Raw genomic sequence first — 14,721 nt, forward strand, 5'->3', positions numbered from 1 at the left:
GATTAGGACTCTCAGCTGACGTGAATTAACCTGCTTTAAATAGTAGCTGGTGAACAGTAATGGCTGCCCCTTAGTGTACAGCCCTGTTTGGCAAGGGATCATGTGTCAACCATATTGAACATCAACTGAATTGTGTGACATCATCACTTGGATACTTTCCTTGCTACAGAAACTTGGTTTATCCTCATCAAACCCTCCATCCTGCTTCAGTTTCTCCATGGGAGTCTGTGGTGAGAAAGGCTACTCAAGAAACTCAGCCACACCTGCAACTCTCCACTAACTACTCCTTCTTTCATACATGCTACTCATCTCTCCCTGGTGGGAATACTCTATTCTTCCTCTTCACCTGCATGATCTGTCTTCCTTTGAATGATATGCTGTCTCTATCACTACCCCAATCATTCTTCTTGTGGTTGTTCTTTATTGCTCTCCTGGCTGCTTCCTGGATGACCTTGATCTCCTCCCCCTGGGAGAGGGCTCAACAGGACAACACTCTGCTGATCCTCCTGGGTGATTTCAACCTGTATGTTGAGGACATTCATGCAAGCAGCCTTCTGTTGCTCCTGCAGTCCTTTGACCTCTCCCTGTCCCAATCCCCTGCTACTCACAAAGCAGGCAATCGCCTTGACCTTGTCTCCTCTTGTAACTGTGGCTGTCCCGTTCTCTCGGTTACTCCGCTGCATGTCTCTGATCGCTTCATCTCCTTCCAACCCTGCCTCACCACTAATCCCTCTCCTTTTTCTCCTTCCGTTGTAACTTAGTCTCTCTTACCTTCATGCCTTGTCTCTACCACACTGTCCATCCCCCTTCTGCTGCACAATTCTCAGATCTATCAATAGCTGATGCGACTAACATTTTCCTCCCTCCCCCATCTTCCTCTCTTGACTTTCTCTGTCTGCTAACTTCCAGACCAGCACACCCCAGTGCTACCCCATGACTGGCTGACATGCGCCACGTACCAACAGGACCGAACTCCCGGCTGCAGAGTGAAGATGGCGAAAATCCAAGACTCACTCTGATCCAGATGTCTACAAGCACCTCTTAGCTATTTTTCACTCTGCTGTCTCCACAGCTAAAATAACCTTCTTCCATAACAAAATATAGTCTGTAATCAAAAAAAAAAAAAAAAAAAAAACCAAAGTCTTTGCCACCTTCTCATCCTTATTGTGTCCTCTGCTGCCTCCTCCTTCTCTCATTGCTGAGGACTTTGGTATACCTTTTAAGGACAAAGTCAATGCAATCACGGATGAGTTCTCAGCATCACCCTGCCTGGTTCATGCTAGATCTCTGATGTCATGCTCTCCGAAGTCAAGCAGCTCTCAGAATCTGAAATCTCCGACATTCTGATATCACGCAGAACCACCACCTACTTGCTTGATCCGATCCTATCGTCATTCCTACAGATCATCACCCCTCAACTTTTCACCTTCATCTCTAAGATCAACTCCTTACTCTCCTCTGGCTGCTTCCCATCTGCCATCGAAACTACCCTCATTTCACCTTTGGTAAAGAAACCCTCTCTCGATCCTAACTCAGTCCAAAACTACAGGGCAATCTTCCTTCTCTCCTTCCTGTGTAAAACTCCAGAATGGGCCTGTGATCAACTATTAGAATTCCTCACCTGGAACAATCTCCTTGATGCATATCAGTCTGGATTTAAAGTGGGTCACTCCACAGACAGTGCTCCTGGCAGTGTCTAATGCTCTCCAGTCAGCTTGAGCTGCCTCCCTCTCCTTGGTCCTCATCCTCCTTGACCTGTCTGCAGCGCTGCACACTGTCAACCACCGGATTCTACTCTCCTCGCTTGGTCAGCTTGGGATCAAAGGAACTGCACTAACATGATTTGAGTCCTACCTCTCCGCCAGATCCTATGAAGTGGTCAGGCGGAGCTATTGCTCTTCTCCTCTGCCTCTCTCAACGGGTGTCCTGCAGGGCTCAGTACTGGGTCCTCTGCTCTTCTCGGTCTACACCTCCTCCCTCGGCCCTGTCATCACCTCCCCTGTATTCAAATACCACTGATAATGCCCAGCTCTCCTATCTGGACTTTTCCACACACGTAGCTGTCTGCCTGTCGGACATCTCTGCACAGATGTCTGATCACCACCTACAACTCTACTTCTCCAAAACAGAGATTCTTCGCCTCCCAGCTGGCCAGTCTTCCTGTCACGAGCTCTCTATCAAGCTGGCCGACTCACTAATTTTGCCTACCTCCTCAGCTAAGACTCTGGGAGTCATGATCAACTCAGGTTGATCTTTCTCTGAGCACCTCAAAACCACAACCTGGACCTGGGGGTTGATAGCAGTGCTTTGGTAGGTCAAACGCAACTTTTGCAGTGGTGTTCTATATCAACTGGAGACTTCTGATGTCAGAACAAACCAGCTGGGAAGTGAAGGATTTCAGTATTGGAGAGGTTGAGTTGTAGGTGGTGATCGGGCATGCAGGGAGAGATGTCTGAGAGGCAAGCAACGCATGAGGAAATGTCTGTAGTTCTGAAGTGAAAGGGAGGAAGAGCTGTGTATTATCAGCATAGCAGTGGTAAGACCATTTGTAGAGGATGATGACAAGACTGAGAGAAGAGGTGTAGATGGATAAATGTAGGTGGCCCAGTCCTGAGGCAGAATTTCCAAGGGTTACCCCTTGAGTGGGGCCTGGCCCTAAGCTGTCTGCAGCAGTTGCCCTGTGCCACCACTGTCTGACTTGGTACTTCAGGGCGGTTGTCAGTACTGCTCGATTCTGCTATCCAATAACAGATCCAGCTCCTTGCCCTCGTATTTGCATCCAAGCTGTGTTGCCATTGTTTGGTGCCAGTTGCACTTCATTGGTTTCCTGCACTTCTGTGCTGGAGTACCATGGAAGACAGATTTACAACAAATGGTATTACCTTCAAGCGTCCAGATTGTGTCCATTCGTATGCCGATTGACACACAGCTTTATGTATCGTTCAAGCCTGATGATCCATCACATGTGGTGTCGTTAACTGTTTTACCAGTATAGAATTATGGATGAGTAGTCATTTTTTATCTCTAAATGCCAGTAAAACAGAGGTACTTGTGGGGGGTGGTGATGCTAAAACTCTCAACATAATCACACCAATCTTTACACCAAGTGGTATTACCTTCAAGCGTCCAGATTGTGTCAAGGATTTGGGTGTCCTGCTGGATAGGAAGCTGTCATTTGTATTGCATGTAAATGCTTTGACTAAGTTGTGCTTCCTTCAATTAAGAAGCATAGCTAAAATGTGGCGATTCCTTTGTAAACGGGATTCTGAGAAACTGGTTCATGCTTTTGTTTCCAGCAGGCTGGATTACCGTAATGCTTTATTGTCAGGTTGTCAGTACCAGACTGTATCCAGGCTACAGTTGGTACAAAATGTTGCTGCAAGAATTGTTACTAGAACTAGGAAGTATGACCATATAACACCGGTACTTAAATCCTTGCATTGGTTCCCGGTCTCTTCTAGAGTTGATTATAAAATCCTACTTTTGACCTATAAGGCAATACATGGCATTGCTCCGGCTTACCTTGGTGAGATCATTAATCTTTATATCCCAGGATGATATCGCCATTCATTAGATGCAGGTTACCTTAAAGTACCTGTGATCAATAAGATCTCAGTAGGAGGTCGCGCCTTTAGTTCTAGAGCACCTAAACTGTGGAATAGTCTACCAGTTACTGTCAGAAATGTCCTGTCTGTTTCTGTTTTCAAATCCCGAAGTCTTGTGTTCGCTCAGGCATTCCACCTCGTAATGTAATTCAACCTGCCTTGGTTATTTTATCACCTTTACAAAAATGCATGTTAAATTTACTTAAGACAGAGTAATTTGTTACTTATCTTCTCATTGAGCACTACCTCACTGCATAATACCTGAGGAGGCCAGCCAGTGGTGACAGACGAATCCTATGGTGACAGAGGATGATGTCCATCTGCTGTGACGATCTAGACGTTCCATGCCGAGTTGGGGATCCAAGATGCCATTTACCAACATTATAATTACTTGTTAAACACTGGCTTACAAATTATTTTCTAGAATGCCCAGGAGGGGTGGGCAACCACTGGCCCATGGACCCCCAGAGGTTTTTTTTTTTTTTTTTTTCCTCCCTCAACCTTCAGTTGGGAGTTTTTGTTCCTTTCCCCAGTGGCCAGTAGGTGTACTTATAGCTCTATAATAAGTTCTTCATTATGGTAGCCATTAGTTGACTGTCTTCTTTGTTTGTATCAATTTTTCTTGCTCTATGCCTGTGTTAAAGTGCTCTGTGTCACTGCGTGAGAAGAGCGCTCTATAAAAATAAATAAAATTGCCAGCTGCAGGTCTTCCATGTCCTTGCTGTGTGCCACCTCACTGATTGTGGGCTACACAGGGGCATCCTAGAATCCCCCAGGAGATGTACGCATGAATAAACACTAAGAACACCCAATCAAGAGCATAACCGTTATCAACACACACACTACTGTGTACAGTCATTCTCTAAGAGCAACTATTTAGAGGCCCCTCCGCACCAGCACGAAACATACAGTGCCCATAAGGATAGCATAAATAAACAAACTAGACACAAGTAAAGCCAGGAAGGGAGCATTATAGCAGTACAGAGTGAGCTCACAAGAGCTCCATCAATGAAAGGTCACCGCTCGAATGGGTGACTGCCGGTAGAAACATGTTCAAGGTGGCTGGTGAATATTCTGTGAATGGTTCTTAAGTTCTTGTCTGCTGCTGGTAACAAATTGCAAGACATGCTGTGTCTTTAAAGAACAGGTGGTACTTGTGGTAAACCACTTTCAGGATGGTAACGGCATTTGCTTTGAATCGCCAAAAGCCGAAATTCCCAAGCATAGTAGAATACTTAGCCAGAGTAAACAGTTCACCCCAACAGAAAACTCACACAATCATTCAGCCTCAAACACAGTAACACCCCAGTATTTGTATTTCTGCAATCACAATAATTGAGGCATAATTTCAGAGCCCAGCAGTGGACACTGCTCTTCATTGTGTGCAATGATTTCTTAATGCTCCACTGGAAAAAGTTCAAACACTTTTTCACCTCCCATTTGCTGCTGCAGTTCCTTCCCTGTTCCTGCCAACTCAGAGGCCCCCCAATGAAAACACGGTCCAGCCTGCCTCCACAAATTAACAAGCCTGTGAGGCACTGAGGGCATCATCACTCTGTCTGAGGATCCTTTGTTTCAGTGCCATAAAGGCCTGGCCTTGTATTCAGGGTCATGATTTGAAACCAACAACACCAGTGGGAGTAATGATTGTGTCCTAACTCAGTGCCTCCTCTCAGACTCGGGAGCCGACGTTTGTGTCTGTGAGTATTGGGGGGGACAATCTCACCGTCTGCTTTTGTTATTTACTGTCCCTCTTCACTGCCTCACGATATTTTGATGGCATCGGGTTCTGCCTTCATGTATTTCCTGAATTTACACTTATTTAAATTGGGTGCCAATTTACCTTATTTGCGTTTGCAAATAAACAGAAAACTACACAAAAATTAGTTTCCATGTAATATTTTAACTCAATATGGTACCACTCAGATTACTGTAAGTCAACATGAGTTTTATGTCAGTTTTTTTATATGAAACTTAACTCTGCTGTTTGCGTAAGTGTTTGAACCCTTTAAGCCAATATTTTGTGCAAGTATTTTGTGTATATTATAATATTTTTAAAAAAAAAAATGGTGGGAGGGTATCGGGATTTGTCTATCCTGTGTCTTATGCACCTACTCAAACGATGAACCTCGGTGCAGCAAGTGGTAGGGAACAAACTAGGTTTGCTTGAGACTTTCATGTCTGCAGCTATGTCTCCTTCTCTCAATGTTATGCATAAATTATACTTTTGCTGAGATGTACGTCACTTTGGACAAAAGCGTCTGCCAAATGAATAAATTTAAATGTAAGTACCTTTGGCAGCAATTAAGTCTTTTTGGGTAAGTGTCTACCAGTTTTTTAGATGTACATCTATTCATTTACCAGATGCTTTTCTCCAAAGCGCCGTTCATCTCATTGAAAATGCAATGTGTTCAGTACCTTAGCAGAAAGAGACACTTAGATGCAAACGTGTTATTCTAAAGTACAGTTAATTTGTTTCCATTATAGGAATTGATGTTCATCACACGAGTAGCTGTATAAACACACACACACACACACACACACACACACACCTTCAGAACCGCTTGTCCCATACGGGGTCACAGGGAACTGGAGCCTAACCCGGTAACACAGGGCGCAAGGCTGGAGGGGGAGGGGACACACCCAGGACGGGACGCCAGTCCGTCGCAAGGCACCCCAAGCAAGATTCGAACCCCAGACCCACCAGAGAGGAGGATTGCGGTCTAACCCACTGCGCCACCGCACCCCCTCACTGTATAAAACTTTATCTGAAAATCAACAATTCCTAATCACCTAGTTTTTTTTTTTGTTTAAACATATAAACTTTTACATTACATTTTACACCAGCTTGCTGCATTTTTTGTCCATACTTGAAGGCAAATCACACTTAAGTTTCTTAGAGGTCACTTGTGGACAGCAGTTTTCAAGTCTTGCCACAGATTCTGAACTGGATCAGATCACTGAGGGCTGCTCTATAACTCCTGCATTCTTCTTCTGAAGCCACTCCAGCGTAGTTTTGACCTTTTATTTGGCATTGTTATCCTGCTGAAAGGTTAAATGTTGCCCAGTTGTAAGTCTTCAGCAGACTGAAACAAGTTTTCCTCTAGTATTTGCCTGTAATTTGCACTGTCCAAACTTCATGCAGTCTTTACAAGCATTCCAGTCCCTGCTGATGAACAGCAACCCTGTAGCATGATGCTGCCACCATCAGGCTTTACTGTAGGGATGGCGTTACCTGGGTGGTGCGCTGTGATGGGTCTGGAATAAACAGAACGTGTTGCATGAAATCCAAGAAAAATGTCTATTTTTTCATTTTTTTTCTTCTGACTACAGTACCTTTTGTCATTTTGTTGCAAGTTCTAGGTAAGCTTTGATGTGGGGTTTTTCAGCAAAGGGTTCCTTCTTGTCACCCTGCCATATGTGCAGTGTTCTTGAAATGGTTTACTGATGCACATTCTCTTCCATTTCAGCCACTGAACTCTCCTACTCTTCTGCAATTATTGTTGGCCTCAGAGTGGCATCTACAACAGTTTCCTTCTTGCCTGAGTGCTCAGTTTGGAGGGACGCACTGATATGGGCAGGGTCTCTGTTATATATGATGCTTCTCCTATTTTTGATGAAGGAGTAGACTATGCTCGCATGGATCTTCAGGGACTTTGATTTTTTTTTAAATGTTTCTTTTAATCTGTGTTTTGTCATAACTTCATCTCTGACATGATTTGAAAGCTCCTTAGGCTCCATGATGTCTTTGCTTCAGTTTGACTGAGGGACCTAAAAATATAAGTGTTTTCATTTTGAAATCTGTAATCATTTACTGTGAACCACTATTATTGCAAATAAATTTTGCAACAAGCTTACAAATATATCCTCATAAAATGAGGGCAAAAGGTTACTTTATGTCCCCAGTGTCATCATATAGCACAACCTACTTCCAGAAGGATGTCTTTATCCTTAGCCACTGGACTTGTCCCCCAGAAGCCACCACTGCCCTCACTGCCACTCTCCTCCATTCCCCAGCTTTTTCTGACCACATCTTCACTCTCTCCTCAACTGTCACCATCTTTGAAGGTACCTCCACAGCCTACAAAGGCTTCCACTGGGGACAGCTGCAGAAGAAATGGTCCTCTCCTCCACAAAGGGTGTGGTGGTGAGGGCTTACACACACATCCTAACCAGGTGGATGGTCTGTATACATTGCCACTGTTTCATGTTTTTACAGTCTATAGCTGTGTGACACTGGCTTTCACATAAGCAACAAGAGGGGGTCTGTCCAAAACAAAATCGGGAGCCTGAGTTACACTTAGTGGTTAAAGTTGCCACAGACAGAAACCATCCTGCCCGACAGGGGCGGGACAAAGGCAAATGTTATACTCCCTGCATCCCATCCAAATTCCCAGCTCATCCTTCACTTGTCCAGAAGTTCCTATTTACCCAACCATAGACTAATTATACATTCCAGGGTTTCTAATATGAACTTTTTACTGCCAAAGTGTCCTCCAACAGTCTCCTTCATCAGCCAAAGTTAAATGAGCTTGTGGGCCATTACGCAGGACACAGGTGACGTTCTCCGCTTCCATGATCAGAAATCCCAGGCGAAGGGAAAACTCTTCGGAAAGTGACTGCCGTCCTCCAATTTCTTCCAGCAAAAGCAGATGGTGTTCTTCAAAATGTCCTTCTGCGTCTTCCTCTTTTCCACAGGAGCTGCTGCAATCATCTTCGTTCCCGGATATTTTATAAACGCTGAACTGCATTGGGAAACTACTAGAAACAAAATCTCTGCATCAGTGTGCGAGGACAGCGGTCCCCTCAACGGTCACTGAGTCGCCCACACCGGTCACCGAGCGACAGAGACCAACGGTACTGTGAACTATTCACGATGTACCGCCAAGCGCTGCTCCTAGGGGGCGCCCGCGAGTAGCGCTTCGCCGCTTTACTCTACAGTGTGGTGTAACGGCCCAGGGTAAAGTGAACCGCACGTCTGGCCGCTCGAAAGTGTACGCTGAGAATATGAAGGGAAAAGAAATAGTTTATTTTCTGTGTGTTCCTAATTCTGTGACTCGCTGCAAATAACAGAATGCCTCCAACATACAGTGATGTAAAGTGATTTATGAGCATTTACAAAATAAAAACTTAGGAGTACAACGGATTTCTCACTCAGTATATCCGAACCTGTTCAATAGAAGACCTGCAAAACACACCACTAACATAAGCAAAAATTCTAGTTGTGTAAATTAATAAAGTTCAACAGGAGATGGTGTAGATGAATGTACTCGTTCCTATAAAGACGTAGGAAATATCGATTATGCTTCCTAAAAGGAGTAAAATATGACTAAATGGAACCTTTATTCGGCCTTTGAAATAGAATGAGCAAGAATCCTTGAGTAAATTTAAAAAGTGATTTAAATACCTATGTGGTGAAAACATTAATTTTCATATTTGAATGAATGCTTTGCAATTGAAGTTCAACACGACATGATGTATGTGTCTGTGCTTGAAATTAAAACCCATATGATATAGTGCGCTTTAAAAGGGATAAATGAAGGGATGTTTGTTTCGAACCAACCTTTCGTGAAAAATATACAGTAGAAGGTTAAATGTTTTATTTCCCTTTTCTTTGCCACACAACAATTGACTGGGACTCCGAACAAGTTACAGAGTTACATCAGAGCCTCTGTTTTTTTCCACGGGTCCCATGATGAACATGATCATCATGTCTTAGTTAGTTGTGGATCATGAATTTCTGCTCCCGGACCAAAAATACGTCCCAGGCTGAAAACAAGAAATTAACGCACCGAAATTACGGTTATTTTATGCGCAACAATGGCACACATGCAGTATTTTCTCATATATACGAGAGGAGCTATTTCGAGGCTTCTGTGGTGGCGCGTGCCGGCGTGGCGTCGCGGTGCCGCAGTGAGTAGTGCGCGTGCCTCGCACCTGGATCACGCGCTCCGCCGATGCAGGTGGGATGCAGACGCTCAGCCTGCGTGAAGTTTGCGTGTTCTTTACGTGTGTGTGTGTCTGAGTGTATGGGTTATGGGCTACAAAAGCATCAATAGAGCTGCTCCCACATATTTACAAGTCTTGATCAACCGCTACACCAGGCGGACCCCTTTGCTTGTCTCCTTCTGCTCGCTTGGTGGTCCCACGCACGGAGGTTCTCGGTTCTGGCTCCATTGTGGTGGAATGACATTCCCTTCTCACTCAGAACTGCTGAAACTCTGTCTACATTCAAGAAGGGTCTGAAAACTCACCTTTTCCGGACCCACTGTGCACAAGATCTCTCCAGCTAATGTTTGTGAACCTTATTTTTTTTTTTAAAAAAAAGAAAAAAACGTAGGGAGGTCCTCAGGATTCATCTATTCTGCATTTTATGCAGGTACTCAAGTGATGAACATCAGTGCATAAAGTTGAAAGAAACGAACTAGGTCTACTTAAGAATCACATGTCTGCAGCTATGTCTCTTTCTTCTAATGTAATGAACAAATTGTATTTCTATGAGATGTATGTCGCTTTGGAGAAAAGCATCTGATAAATGAATAGATGTAAGTGTAAGTGTGCGCTCGTTTTAACCTGCTTACACTCTATGTTTCTAGGATAGGGTCTGAGCCACCATGACCCTGGATTGGGACATGACTGACTGACTTACTCACTTACTTACTTGCCCAATACAAGGTTGTTGAGGTCTGGAATCTCTCCAAAAGTCATACAGAGCAAAACAGGGTACATCCCGAGAGAGACATTTTAATAACTTCTTGCCTCACAGATTTTTATATGGTGAACATGACTTGAATAGCAGTTGAAGAAAGAAAGAACCCTTCTTTGATTTCTCTGTTATGGGAAACCTCAGAATAACAACACAGGAAAGCTATGTCTTCTGGAAGTTTATTTTATTATCTTTTTGTCTTCTTCGTATGTCATTGTGTTATTAAGAAAGTTGTCAATTATTCTTGGAAAGATTTTGTTTAAAACTATAAGTATAAATCTGAAGAAGTGCTTCACTATGAGTGTTCTATTTTCCTCTTCTTGAAAAAAAAAACACCTTTTCTGCAGAAGGTGTGTGTTTTTCATCTGATTTTCACAGGATCCCTTTCACATTTTTTAAACTGACTTGTAAAACTGTGGGGATGCTCTTACAGCAGCCATCCAAGGAGAGTGTGATGTTTGTGAACAAAACTATGACACTGCAAACACTTGAAAACACTGATATTCAAGATACACAGGACAAGATGTTACACCCCATGCGTACATTACAACGGCTGTACACAAAGACCCAGTCCAACCAACATCGCATTGAACCCACAGAGAACAATAACCAGCATTTCCAAGCTACATCTCCAGGACTCAAGACCAAGAAGCTTCATTACCTTCTTTAACCAACCAACCAGCCAACCAACACAACCACAGGGTACCAACATGGGTATTTCATTGAGGTTGTCAAGTGGACACCTCCCTTCGTCTGTGTTTCATTGAATTAGCCTGTTGTCTATTTTTAAGGACTACAGTTTTAATATTGTGATTAACTTATTGTGTTTTTATTGAGCTTCCTTATAAAATACTCTACACCGGCCACAGTGTTTGCAGTGGGTTGGACCACAGTCCTGCTCTCCAGTGGGTCTGGGGTTCGAGTCCCGCTTGGGGTGCCTTGCGACGGGCTGGCGTCCCGTCCTGGGTGTGTCCCCTCCCCCTCCGGCCTTACGCCCTGTGTTGCCGGGTAGGCTCCGGTTCCCCGTGACCCCGTATGGGACAAGCAGTTCTGAAAATGTGTGTGTGTGTGTGTGTGTGGCCACAGTGTTTTTTTAATACTCTAAAACAATGCATTGTGGGCAACAGACTCTGTTATTAATCATTTCAGTGCTCCCACTTATATGATTGTTTCTCATTTTACTTTTTGCAGCCTGAACACTGGCCAGCAGCTGCACTGTACTGGAACTGAATTGGTCCTTTTCAAAACCTGCTATTAGTCCATATATGACATGTGCAAAGGAGCCTGGTGTTCTTACATCAACTCATTTAACACCTCTTTTCCAAGTAAAATGAATGTAATGGGCAGAAAAGGCCATTGCACTGAACAAGCCCACTGTTCACATACACTTTTCTTTCATTGTACAGAATAGTGGCAAGTAATTCCTGTTTTACTCAAATAATGCTACCCAAATATTACCTCCAGGCCACAGCTCGTTCTACCTTTTCCTGGATCATAGTTATTGTCTCAATGAGGGCAGTGTGTGAAAACCTACATGAAGAGTTTATAGATGACAAATAGGGTAGGAAACTCAGGTGGACCAGGTGTGCTGAACTCTGCAATTCTTAGGCTTCCTCCCATACCTCTCCTCCTCACCAAGGTTCTTGTTCGTTTTCACATTTGTGCAATGAATATAATTGTGCCCTAGCCTTTATTTCCTTCATGCAAGGAGTTAAAGCACAACAAGCTGCTTAAGCATCTGCTGGATTCGCAGAAGGACTTTGAGTGCCAGATGTGTCACTTGTGCAAAAGGCAATGTCTATCAGGAGAGTAAGTCCTTTTCAACAGAAAGAAAGAAAGAAAGAAAGAAAGAAAGTTATGCTGATATGCAAAAGCATTAGTTCTGCGTTTGAAATAAATAAATAAATGTAAAACATATATGTAATGTACGAGTAACTCTCATAAACACAGAGCGTGCAAACTGAGCTCACCAGTGACTTAAGAGTGTTACTGTTACATACAAAACCCTATAATGTACACTGGGTTATATATGTATATATATATATTTTTTTAGTATTTAACTGCTGGTTTTTATTAATAGTTACAGTGTATTTTTGTAAACTTATTTTTATTATACACGTAGGCTGCTCTCATTATTAAGTGTAAGCCAAAGCTCCTGGTATCAGATGTTTCACACCGAGAACTTTTTATTTTTGGATTTTTCGCTTCAGCCTCAATCCTTCCTTAATTCACAACGCGCTTTTGCTGACAGTTTGGGAGCAACTTGAATGTTGATGGTGCAGATTGGACTGGCTTTCTTTTTTCTGCATCAGGAATTTTTCACCTGGGGTCTCTTGGAGGTCAGGGGGTCTCTCAACTAGGATGGGAAAAAATGTTTACTTTCACAAACCTCTTACTGAAATTTAAATCCCCCTTTATTTATGAATGCAGGCAACATTGCTATTTTGATAACTGTATTTCAACATAACTGGTTTCCTTTGTAGGCTTTTGTACATATATATTTACTCAAATGTATAAGTCAATGTAAATGCAATGTATTTTATTTGATACACTTAAATACATTATATTGAGAAGCAATCCATAGGCTTCACCTGACTGCCAAAGAGACCCCGTTAAAAGGGATTAAGAACAACTGTTCTCTATAGTGAACATAGCCTGGTGCAATGACTTCAGCAACAATTCCATGCTAGAACTTTACTCCACAACAACACCAACAATAATAACAATAAGAAGAAGAAAAAGAAGAAGAAACTTTTCTGTATATTTACACATTCAGATGACAGAGCTTGTTTAAGGGTTCTTGTAGGGAAATCCTGAGTATGTAAAAGCATCAGACTCAGTAGGTTTGTTTGCCTGGTACATATGTCCTGAAATGGAGAAAACAACTTATCAGTAGCCTTCCTTATGAATGTTTCTTTATTCCTCTTAGTTTTGGTCTTCTTCATGGGCAACCTTAAACCATAATCTTCTTTCGGACCTTGGCAATAATTTACCCCAATTATAAGGTACTCTTACTGATGCAGCTGAAGGTAGTTAACAGGCTCAAGGACACTACAACAGACACCAGGATACAAACCAAGGAACTTAGAATTGAAAAGAAACAGTGTTAACCACTATCCTGCCTGCTATCAGGAATCGAACTCTGCTATCAAAGCATCAGGCCGCAGGACCACACAGAGACACTGAAATATCTGACTGTAACATTTGTGTTAATTCTCAACCCTACTTAAAGCACTAGTGATTCAGAGTCCAGAAGTGTTCATTCCTGGCAAAGGAGTAAATTACGATGGTCTCTATACTTGCTTACATCATACCCTTAATACCATACATTACATGCAAAAACAGCATGTCACATGCTATTGGTTATTCTAATCATATTTATTATTATGGATTATTCTTACGATTTTGGATGGAGTGTATCTTGCAGGCTGTATAATAACAGTTTTAGCAGATATTACTCAAAGGAGAGTGTGGTCAGCATTTACTTACAACTTCTTAATGTACTAATGGTAATCAAAGTAAACTCACTGAAGGAGTGGGAGTACTATACTACACTGCAGTCAGCAAAAGGTATTTAAGTTCGTCTTCTAAATATGAGCGCTGTAGTGTAGAAAAGACACAATTCAAAAATAAAATGTCACTTCCTGAATAAAACAAGATCCTTTAGTAACCTTACAGTCTAAAAATCCAAATCGATGTTGCTTATTCTTTGCCAGTTTTATTTTTCAATAAATGTTCATTTCTACAAATTTCCTGTTTAACTGGGACACACTGAATTAGTGCTCCTGGAATCTATGAAATCGTATTGCTACTTTAACAGCTTTTCCATTACAACAGAAAGACTAATCACAACGACATGTTTTTTTTTTTTTTTCTGGGGTCTCGTGTTTGTTGGAAACTCCTTTTACGGAGAACTGTACCCTTAAAAATCATAAAGAAACCATAGTTTACCATAGTAATTTTAAACCAGTTTATTTGCACCCACTGCAAAATGTGCTGGAATAATTGTAGGAACTTCATTGAAAAAGTAGAGCTACTTTGCATTTTTTCGTAGCTATATTTCTAATTAAGTGAGAGGTAAAGATTGTGTTCAAAATTTTTGATTTAGTTGACATTATATTATTATTTGTTTAGAAGGAAGACACTGATGAATTCAGATTTACTATTTCTGCCTTGCTTGTACTTAGCAAAGAACGATTTCATTACAATTGCATGCAAATAAATGTTTATGACTCAGAAATTGTCCAGTTTAAAGGCTGTAACAGGAAGTGTATAAAGGGTCCACTTGTAATTGCGCTCAAAATACCGAACTAGTCTGGTAAGTGAGAGGCAGTTTTCATACATACTTTAGGGTTATTTTTCTACATCACTGTGACTGTGTTGTCCCACAGCTAGGAGTGAAATACACGC

The sequence above is a fragment of the Scleropages formosus genome, chromosome 11, assembly GCF_900964775.1.
Source record: "Scleropages formosus chromosome 11, fSclFor1.1, whole genome shotgun sequence".
In the NCBI taxonomy this organism is placed as follows: Eukaryota; Metazoa; Chordata; class Actinopteri; order Osteoglossiformes; family Osteoglossidae; genus Scleropages; species Scleropages formosus.